This window comes from Ictidomys tridecemlineatus, chromosome 7, assembly GCF_052094955.1.
Source record: "Ictidomys tridecemlineatus isolate mIctTri1 chromosome 7, mIctTri1.hap1, whole genome shotgun sequence".
Taxonomy (NCBI): domain Eukaryota; kingdom Metazoa; phylum Chordata; class Mammalia; order Rodentia; family Sciuridae; genus Ictidomys; species Ictidomys tridecemlineatus.
This window is the reverse complement of record NC_135483.1, coordinates 163,212,376-163,223,067: the sequence shown is the minus strand read 5'-3', so window position 1 is coordinate 163,223,067 and position 10,692 is coordinate 163,212,376. Positions and strand designations below refer to the sequence as shown.

General features: G+C 34.0%; 1 non-coding gene across 1 annotated transcript; it reads left to right on the top strand.

Moving 5' to 3' along the window:
- The first annotated feature begins 10,379 nt into the window (after positions 1–10,379).
- Positions 10,380–10,472, top strand: LOC120883831 (small nucleolar RNA SNORD88). Its single transcript, XR_005726021.2, has one exon. It is a non-coding gene; the product is annotated as a small nucleolar RNA SNORD88 (small nucleolar RNA).
- Positions 10,473–10,692: the final 220 nt, after the last annotated feature.

The following is a 10,692-nucleotide window of genomic DNA, read 5'->3' as shown; positions in this document are numbered from 1 at the left end:
TTTGGTTATTTACTAGCAGATATTAATGTGCTTTTAACCAACAAAACAGGCTGATATTGTGAACACATGTGTATGAAGCTTAAACCTATATTTAAATATTTAAAATTTAACCTATTTATATATGTATATACGCACACACAAAACCAGTACACACGTATGTATATAAATATATGCACTTACACAGATGCATTTATATATTTATGTAATATTATATATTACATTTATAAGTTACAAATTAAAATAAAGATGATTTTATATATTCTGTTTTGATAAGAGTCAAAACAGGATATTTTTGGATAAAAACTTAAGAGCCTGTATTTACATTTAGTTCTTTGCTAGTCTAAGTATGAAACCATTTGGATCTTTATTCTGCAACTTTGTTATTATAATACATAGCTTGAATATTGTGTTGATAAGGGAATATTGTATGGTGTAAAAAAGAAAAGAGTGTGGATTTGAAAATGGAGCAAGATAAATTTAAAAGCTTTAATATCAGAATAGGATTTAGAAAAGAAATTTGCTATGTATTTGAATACATGAAAGTATGACAGTTCTAATATCACTAGAAATTAAATAGTAGGAAGCAGATTTTCTTCTTTTGTGTGCCAGCCAGGACTGAAATATATAAATCTTGCACTTATAAATATACATTATCTCATTGTAGATGAACCAGATGGTAGGAAAATAAAGCTCATGTACCAAATTTTGGATACTAAGCTGCTCACGTTTCTCTGTGTTCTGAAGGTGGAATGGGAGAGAGGCTTCATCACCTTCCATGAGGTGAGCTCTGCTACCAAAAAGAGACAGCAGCTTAAAGCAGTCACCTACTAAGAACTTCAAACTGTCATCTGTACAGATGCCAAAGTCTTTAAATGGAAAACAAATCAAACTAAGGCAACTATGAAAGGACGCTTTTACATGGCAAAATTAAATGAGAATGTATCAGGGGGTCTAGAGATTTGGCTGTATTTACCTGTCACAGTCACATATGGGGGCAAAGGTAGGGGCTTGGAAAGTGGGGGAACCTAGGTTCATGGTAAGAGTTCACAACCTGAACAGAATTGAGAAACAATAATGAAAAATGACTAAAAGTTGATTTGTTGTTTATTATCACTGGGTACTAACAGTGTAAGTAATAAAATTCTCCCACTAGGCAGACAGTTCCTACCCCTCCCTCATTTTCACATACCACTATCCAGAAGGGTGCAGTTAAAAAACAGAAAGGACTACATAGAAAACCTTGAATTTAATTTAGGAATGTTACTAATTGCATGACTAGCATCATGATTTTGAATTTGTTTTAAGATTCTCAGGTAAATAAGTACTTTTGTTATTTTCCCAAAGAACTAAAATTTTCATTTAAAGAGGAACAGAGATATAATTTTAGAATTAAAAGCATAGAAATGTTCTGTTGTTAGAACTAAGAAGTAAACATCAGTATGTGAATATTTCCTGAGCTTGGTCCAGTGATATAGCCCAGAAGTAATGTTTTATATTATTTATTTCAGTGCCTACTTCATTAGATCACTCTCCCTGATGCTATTTTTTTCCCCTACTGAAATCTGGGCTTAATCTGAAGAAATGGCTCACTTCAAATCTGGAGCAGGAACAGAATGAGCCTAAAGCAACCATTGCAAGAAATCAAAACATTTTCAAAGATTATTGGGGCTATATCAAACAGGCACAAGAGCCAACCTTAAAGGGGTTCCTACTAGCCAAAACTGCTACAGTGTGAGCATCAAAAGGAGACTATTAACTATGATTGAAAAAAATGGAATGTATGAAAAGCCATAAGACTGCAATATTAAACAAATAGAAAGTTTAAAAATTTTTTAAGTTAAAAAATTATATGTATTCTTGTTGAATCTTGTCACTTGATCATAGTGGTACTTTTGACTCATTTATTTATCAGTGAACAATACAGAAATTAAAGAATGCCAAATCTTTAAGAAGACACTTATGACTGAAGGGGATATGGTATTAGAAAGACCCCCTCAAGTCAGGATCCCTAGCAAGACAAAGCCGTTAAATTAAAATGTAATCAAGTATTCTAATATCCACATCAGTAATATAGTCCCAAGAATATTTTTAAAATGAGAGAATACATTAAGTTCAAAGTTTTAAAATAAGTTGAACATTAGTTAAAGTTAAAAGGAGAATTCATTTTCCTAAATTAGGAATCAAAATAAATACTGTTTTAAAGCAAATGATCATATGGGCAAACACTTTGGAATTCTGAGTAGGCAGAAAAATGAGGTAATGTGTATAAATAGGACCCAGGGAAGTGGGAGAAGGGATCACTTCTTTTGTGAGTTATGGAACCACTGATATAATGATTATAAATAGCGTATCTCATTGGGGTTGTGGATTAGAATCTCTTCAACATCTTAGTCCGAATATCATGTACTTGATTACCTCAATTAACTGCAATGGTATTTATTTTCCTTGTGTCAAGTATCTACCAAGTCTTAGAGGATTTGAATTTTACACAATATGTATCTATAAAGAACTCAAAAATATACTATTAAGATATTTTAATTAAGAAATAATATGCATGTTTGATATTTTGTGTGATTATAAACCACAACATTAGTTATCTTTTTATGGTAAATCTAATGTGAGTTAAGAAGTTGGATAATTAATTTAGACTTGAGATTTTAAGTTGGAATCCTATTATGTCTGTGTTCAGTGTTGAAGCCTTTAAACAAATTTAAGGTTTGCCCTATTTACAAATTTAACTTGTTTTAGTAATAGTACTCATTAGAAACACTTTATCTGAATTACTTATAATTTTAATTGGCATGTCTACACAGGACATCAAGTTAATAAATGAAGTTTAAAATCATTTAATATGATTGCTTAAAAATCCCTAGAGTTTATTAACATGTTAGAATTATACTATTTGCAAGGTAAAAACCTTTATGCTTTTATTTTTCCCTGGTCTTCACAAGAGACCAAGAAAGCCACAGAGTTAGAATTACATGGAAACGCAGAACAAATATCTATTCATGCATATGCCCCCACCCTTATATGCCTTGCTATCCACATCCCCCACCGGCACTCCCTCAGCCCTAGTCCTGGGTGCCATAGGAGACAGAAACTTATGCTGTAAAACTTTTCCAGAGAAAATGTGAAAGTCTCAGGAAAAGGAAAAATCTTAATATTTTATTGTACCAACTGTAAATGCCTTCACTGTTTATTACCACCCCTTACAGGTTGACTTTTGCATTTGCTAACCAGAACTTCATGATTTCTCCTGACCCCAGCCCTCACCTCAATCGGAAGGGTATTCTTAGGCTAAGTTATATTCAAAAGAAATCCTGAAAGTGGATAGATTAAGAAACTAGACTGTGGTGTCAAGGCCCTCTGGGAGTAAACACAACTTCTTTTCTCTCTTCAAAATAATTAAAAGTAAACAATAAATTCTAACTTTACATTAGGAGTCTTTGATATTTTTCCCACAATAATGCCTATATGAATGTTTCTACTTTCTATCTGCAAAGAAATTAAAGCCATGATGAGCTTGAGACAGACTTTAAGAAATAAAGTAGCTCTCCTCTGTTTCTATCAGACAACACTCCTTTAGACGAGGGTCATATCTAATGAATGAATTTGCTGGTCCTTTTGTCCTCACTCCCAGCTTAAGTGCCTCATATATTTTGGCATTATAAAAGTTTTCTCTGGGGCTGAGGCTGTAGCTCAGCGGTAGAGCACTAGCATGTGTGAGGCCCTGGGTTCGATCACCAGTATCACATAAAAAACTAAATAACCAAATAAAAGTATTGTGTCTGTCTACAACTAAAAATAATTTTTTAAAGTTTTCTCTCACTATAACATTAGAAATTCTAAGAAATATATCTATTATTTTTATAATCTTCATAAAGAAGTTTTAATTTATAGTTATGATGATTTTTGGAGGACCACTAGTTTATAGAGAAAAACATTTTCATACATATACACACAAGCACACACACACAAGAACATCATACTTCACATGTGATACAAACATATGGATTACTTTTGGCTTAGTTTTCAACATTTAATGAATGCTTGCTGTTTATTATTTGTTCTAAGCACTTACTCATATTTATTCATTAAACATTCAAAACTATGACAGGTACTAGCACTAGGCTCATTTTATAGAGAGGGAAGTGAAGGGATAAAGGGGTAAAGTAACTTGCCAACATAGTTCTGATCACTTAGTTAAGAATTAAATGTATCAGGGATCCAAACAAAGGCATTCTGCTTCTGAGCCTCTGTTTCTAGCATAATGAAATACGCCTTCTAAACAACGACACTTTTTACTTTGTGAAATGAAAAGCAGAATGATTTAAATTAAGATTCAATTATCATTTATTACTGTGTAGTTTCTGGAGTAGTTTGAAGAATTTAGATGCTGCACCTTTCTTAGTACTCCTGGAAATAAAAGTCCTTCCTGTGGCATTGTTATGGTTTGGATGTGAGATATCCCCCAAAAGCTCATGTGCCAGACAATGCAAGAAGGTTCAGAGGAGAAATGATTGGGTTGTAAAAGTCTTAACCCAATCAGTGAATTAATCCCCTGATAGGGGTTAACTGAGTGATAACTGAAGTGGTAGGGTATGACCAGAGGAGGTGGAAATTGGGGTGTGAATGGGGTATATATATTTTTATCTGTCAAGTGAAGTCTCTTTTTCTGCTTTCTGCTCACATCACAACTTAAGCTGCTTCCCACCACCACACTCTCCTGCCATGATCTCCCTCCATGATGTTCAGCCTGGCCTCCAACCCTGAAGAGTGGAGCCAGCCTTCTATGGACTAAGACCTCTGTAGCTGTGAGCCCTCAAATAAACTTTTCCTCCTCTATGATGGTTCTGGTCAGATCCTTTTAGTCACAGCAGGAAAAAAAAAAAAAAGCTCACTAACACAGGCATTATTCTTTGGCTGCACTTCAGTGTCACCAGGATAAGTTCAGGAATTTCCCTGACATCATTTGGTCTAATGGTTCACCAGAATTCACATGCTCTCAGCCTTCTAATCAAAGTCAGCTGATACTATTTAGGTTCCTTCTTTACGTTTTTAATTTTTTAAAGATAAAAATGCATCTTGCTGAGGACCTAAATGCCAATTTCATGTGCATTAAAACATCAGAATTCCTATTAAAGATTATAGTGAGAATGCTGGCAGACCCTTCCTTGCTTCAGGGCTGGGTGGGTGGTACTACTGTAAGTATGTGTCATCATGGCATATTTGTGCAATAAAACTTAAATCTTGGTCAGGAATCAGATAGAAACTTGATATTTTTGATTCACTCTTCTCTGTTATTGCTTATCATCCTTGAAGATATATTTTTGGCATCTTCAAAATAAGGAATCTGGTTCTTATTGCTTTAGGCTATATAAATACACCCTGTTTATATTAAAATGATAAGCAAATATACTTAAAGTTGGAAAACATGACCACAGAAAACATTTTTCCCCCTCTATTTTTGAAAACACTGATATAATTTTATTTTCACTAAACTTTTGCCCATGGCCAAAAGAACCTTTTCCACACTGAAACACTTTCATATTGCTTTCATGTGGCCTGAATAGATTCTGTTATAAATATTATTTTGGTTATAAAAATATGAAAGTACATATTTTATGAGCATATAACACTGAAATAGTATCTGTTGATATTGTAATCCTATTTTTTTAAAGCTTTACTAGTGTTTCAGTGCTTTATCTTGCAAAATAACTAGTTGTTAAGATAGCAAAATAAAGTGGAAAGAGGAGGCAAGAAGATATGGATTTGACTTTTGCATTAACTAGCTGTATAACTAGGAACAAGTCCTTTAATCACCTTGAACTTCAGTTACTTTATATTTAGAAAGAATGATAATCCCTACTCCTAAGGTAGTTATGAAGTGTACAAAATTGACACATATTAAAATCCTTGTGGGGCTGGGTTTGTGGCTCAGCGGTAGAGTTCATGCAGGGCCCTGGGTTTGATCTTCAGTATCACATAAAAATAAATAAATAAAATAAAGGTACTGTGTCCAACTACAACTTAAAATATATTTTAAAAAATCCTCATTGAGAAGATTTTCAATATTCTCTCTCCATCTCTCTAACTTCCACAAATTTAGCTAACTCAGTTAAAAGCAATTTATTTATGTTTGAACATCCATTCACAATTTTGAAAACTACATATAAACCATACTAAGAAGCGTTTTACTCTTCCTATTTTTAAAAAGCAAGTTTGCTCTTCATATAGATTTACAATGTTTGCATTCTTTCTGTGCATCTTTGGCTTGTTTTATAGTTTTGGAAGCATTAGCAGCACTATGTTTTTTAGATAACAAGTTCATCATAGATAAGATTATTTAAAATATTTAAATTCTAAATAATAAATTATAACACTTTTGTGTCAATTAATATTTTCTTCTCCTTGGGTTTCTTGTGAATGATTCCCTTTTAATTCCTGTGATTAGATCGTAATTAAATTATTCTTGCTATGTAAATTATAGACAAATCTCTGATTATAGCAGATACTTTGGTGTCCTGAATCCCATCCCCACTGCTTTCTCTAATTTTAGCCATAATCTCAGATTCATGCAGTGTTGCACTTCAAGCTATGTTCCCATTTCTGCTTTCTGCCTTCCAAGCCAAGAAAGTCACTGGAACCTACTTGGCCTCTGTACACTGTAGGCCTGAAACCCTAGAGGAGTTTCCCCCCAGCCTTCTTGACCAAATGAAAATGAGAACCATTTGATAAGTACCCCAACTTTTATCCTTCCAGAAGTTCATATTGTATCCTATTCAGAGATCCTGATGGAGTCAAGCCCCAATTGTCTACAGCAGTGGTTCACTCAATTCACTCTCATATTGGATTTTCCTTCTTTTCTGCCTCATTCTTTCTGCTCCCTCACTCCTGCTTTCTGGGACTATCTCTGAAATAAAGTACCCACACCCAAGTCCTTGTCTCAGGCTTTGCTTTTCAATGAATCCAGTCAAAGACCCTGACCTTTCAGCTTCCTCTTAAATTTTTTTTCTAAAAATTGTTTTAATTGATTTAAAAAAATAAATGACAGAGGAATGCATTAAAATTCTTATTACACATATACAGCACAATTTTTCGTATCTCTGGTTGTATATAAAGTATGTTCACACCAATTCATGTCTTCATACATGTACTTTGGATAATGATAATGACTCCCTTTTCCCTCCAGGATGAAGGCCAAATTCTTTAGCAAGATTGCCAAGAACTTTGCTCAAGAAACTAACCTAGGCTGGATCTCCTACTCATTATCACATATACCTCCTAAACTCTAGCAATACTGCACAACTTGTTCCTGTTGACTATACTATGTTCTCAAATACCTTTGTGTCCTGATACATGCCTTTCTTGCACCAGCATACTCTTTCCTCCCTCATTTGTCTTTCTATCCTCAATTTGCTAGTACTACTACAACATCAGCCAAATCAGGCATTCCTATGTACATGCCATACTCCCATAATATTACCATTCTGTTTAACCATACTTATAGCTTCTGATGTCAGAAATGGCAAAAATTGGTGTATACTTAGCATGATCAACTAGGAAGAAGTTCCATACGAGGAAAAAGAGAATTGGGTCAATGGCTTGGAGTCAGGTTGCCAAATTTATCAAGTAAATATAGTTAAATGTAAAATTCAGATATTCAGAAAAATAACACTTTAACGTGTTATTATTATGAATACAGTCATTATAATATAATATCAGATTTTTCAAGTTTTCCAGGAACAACCTTCTGGTGTATTCAAAACTAGGATGGGGTTATGGAGACTGGACTTCTGTTTTGAGATCCCTTATAGCCATCACCTTTCAATTGAGTTTCATTGTTCTTGAAATGAATTATACACATAATTTTTACAAGGCATGATGAGCTCCCACATGAGTTAAACCATACTTCAGGGAAACAGATTTAGAGCTGAACTAAGAGAGCCTAAGTATTATACTTTTTAATTTATTAGTATCTTGTGATGAGTACCAAAACCACATAAAAAGAGTCTTTCAAATAGTAAGAACAATAAAAGTAATGACTATATTTAACTCTAAAGTTTAAGTTTTTCTTTAATCTATTATCAAATATTTGATTGGTTGTTATCCATGTTAGTGTATAAAATTCAAACCACAAATGAAAAAAATATTTCTTAGCAATTGGGTTGAACCCTTCATTCCCTAGAAAATTCAACATATTTGAGGGGGGCATAATTTTAAAAATTTTATTAGAATCTGAAAAAAATCTCAAAAAATAATTCCCCAAATTTTGTCTATTTGGATTTGATCATGCTCCCTATTGTACTCTGATTCCTTTGTTAACAAGAAGACTTGGGATATTGCATCAGTTAAATCATAAAAGTGAATCTTGGAATCAAAGAGTAATATTTCAAATCCATCATTAGTGCTTCAAATAACAAAAGCTGACATTTTGTGCTCATTTGCAGTCAGCAGGAATTTGGCAGGAAGATATCAAGTAGAGGGTTTCAGAAAATTTTCACAGAAATAATGGAGTGTCTATCTGGTACTTTTACCCTGGTGATGAGCAAACTTTTGTAACCAGTGTGAATAACAAGATTAAAGCCAATAGGTGCCTAATCAGATTGCTCTTCTGCATCTAGAAAAATTAGTTATCCAGGACTGTTCTCTGTTCAATAAAGGGGATAGAAAAATCTGTGGCATTCACTCAGTTTTCATTATTACATTTTTCCACACTTAATTTCCTGTGCTGGATACCTTGGCAATTGAGTGGAGCATTCCTCACTACACAAAACCCCCTTCACATATTTGATATTCTCTTTAGAACATGAATAGGAGAGACATAACAAGAGCACAGCAGTCAAATCCATTTTTCTTTTGATTATCTATATATGAAAAATAATTAACTAGAGATATAATGTTCTTTTAAGCTTTTTGTGTGCAACAAATACTGAGTTTATATTATAAAACAAGCACTTTTATAAGTTATTAGGATATAGCTGTAAGAAAAACAGGGGCTCTTTTTCTAGTTAGGTGCTAATGGGGAGAAACACAACTAAGAAACAATGTGCCAGCCTGTGAGAAATCCTATAAAGAAACATGATAAAGAGCAAGGTGGAGAGGGGATAGTAGAAAATTACCAGGGTACAGTCAGCATGGTCTCTCATGAGTTGTCACATGAGATAATCTTGTAGTTCTTGGAGGAAAGAGTATTTCAGGTAAAGGAGCTAGCCACATATAAAGGTCTCATGATAGGAATGGACTCTGTTTTTGAAAATTGGCATGTAGCTAGAGGGGTTATAAGGGGTGGTGTAGAGAGATATAGGAGATTAGGTCAAAGAGGAAGGGGGTGGTCAGATTATAGAAAAATTTGTAGGGGCAGATAGAAACAAATTTTGGTGATTTGAAAGGATTTCTTTGTCTACTGTGTGGAAAATAGAAAATAGATTTTAAAGAGACAAATGAGAATGCTATGAGATACTAATCCAGAGCCACAAGATTGTGGTTTGGATCAAGGTGACAAATGAGAGGAAAGAGGAATCAGAATGATGTCAAGGTTTCTGGGGTAAGTAAATGGTAAAATACAATTGTGATATACTGAGACAGGAAAGTCCAGAGAACAAATTTGGAAAGAATAATAAGAGCTGGTTTTCATGCATACTTATTTTGAGTTGTCTGTTAGATATGCATGAGGTAATGTCAAATTGACAGTTGATATATTCACCTAATAATTGGAAGAACTGTTAAAGCCAAGGGGTGCATATGAGATTAAGAAGTATGTGCATTCAAGGACTTAGACGCTTTGCTTGGGTCTGCAAATGTCCAATGAGTAACTAACAGAAGGGTAAAAAACTTGGCATTCTCTGCCTCAGTTTTGCATTTGTCTCCTTTGTTCTGAGTTACCTTGAATTCCAGGAACAACAGGTCTGGTTGCTAAACATATTGTGATGAATTGAAACTAACACCCAAATTGTGATGTACACAACTTTTTATTGACAAGGCTCTGCTTGATCATTCTAAGATAATGATCAACCAGAATGCAATTTAACCAAGACTACTCAACAATACATATTTCTGAGTTCCTCTTGTCTGTATAATCCAGAAGCTCATATCAATATCTCCCCCAAACAGGGATGAGATGGTTCATCTCATTCTTCTTCCCAATATAGCCACATTGTTTGACATTCCTTTCCTGCTTTTCATGATGACTTTTTCTGTTTGGTTTTTGTGGCAAGTGGCCAGAACTGATTTGTTGACACCCCCAGAGTCAAACTTCCTGCCTAAGACTCTGTCAACTTATGAAGAGTATTAAGACACATGTGCATGGGTGAGATCTCCTAGAAAATATGTTTAGATAAAGAAGAGCTCTGACGAACAAGCCTCCAAGAATCCAGCATTTATTCCCATGATGTCTAGCTCTGAACTCTCTGATCATCCCTGAGGACATAGTGTCCCATAGGACCTTTGACAACTGGGGGTCTGAGGGATCCCGGTTAAAATAATAATAATAAAAAATTTGTAATCACAGAAACACAAATTAGAACAATGAGAAAAAGTTCATACCCTTCATATTGGCAATTGTTTTTTAAAAAAGGACAATATAAATTGTCAATGATGTAGAGCAAGAAAAACTTGGATAGAGCTACAAATTGATATAATCAAATTGAAAAGCTAATTAGCAATAATTGGTAAAGTTGAACTTTAGAGATT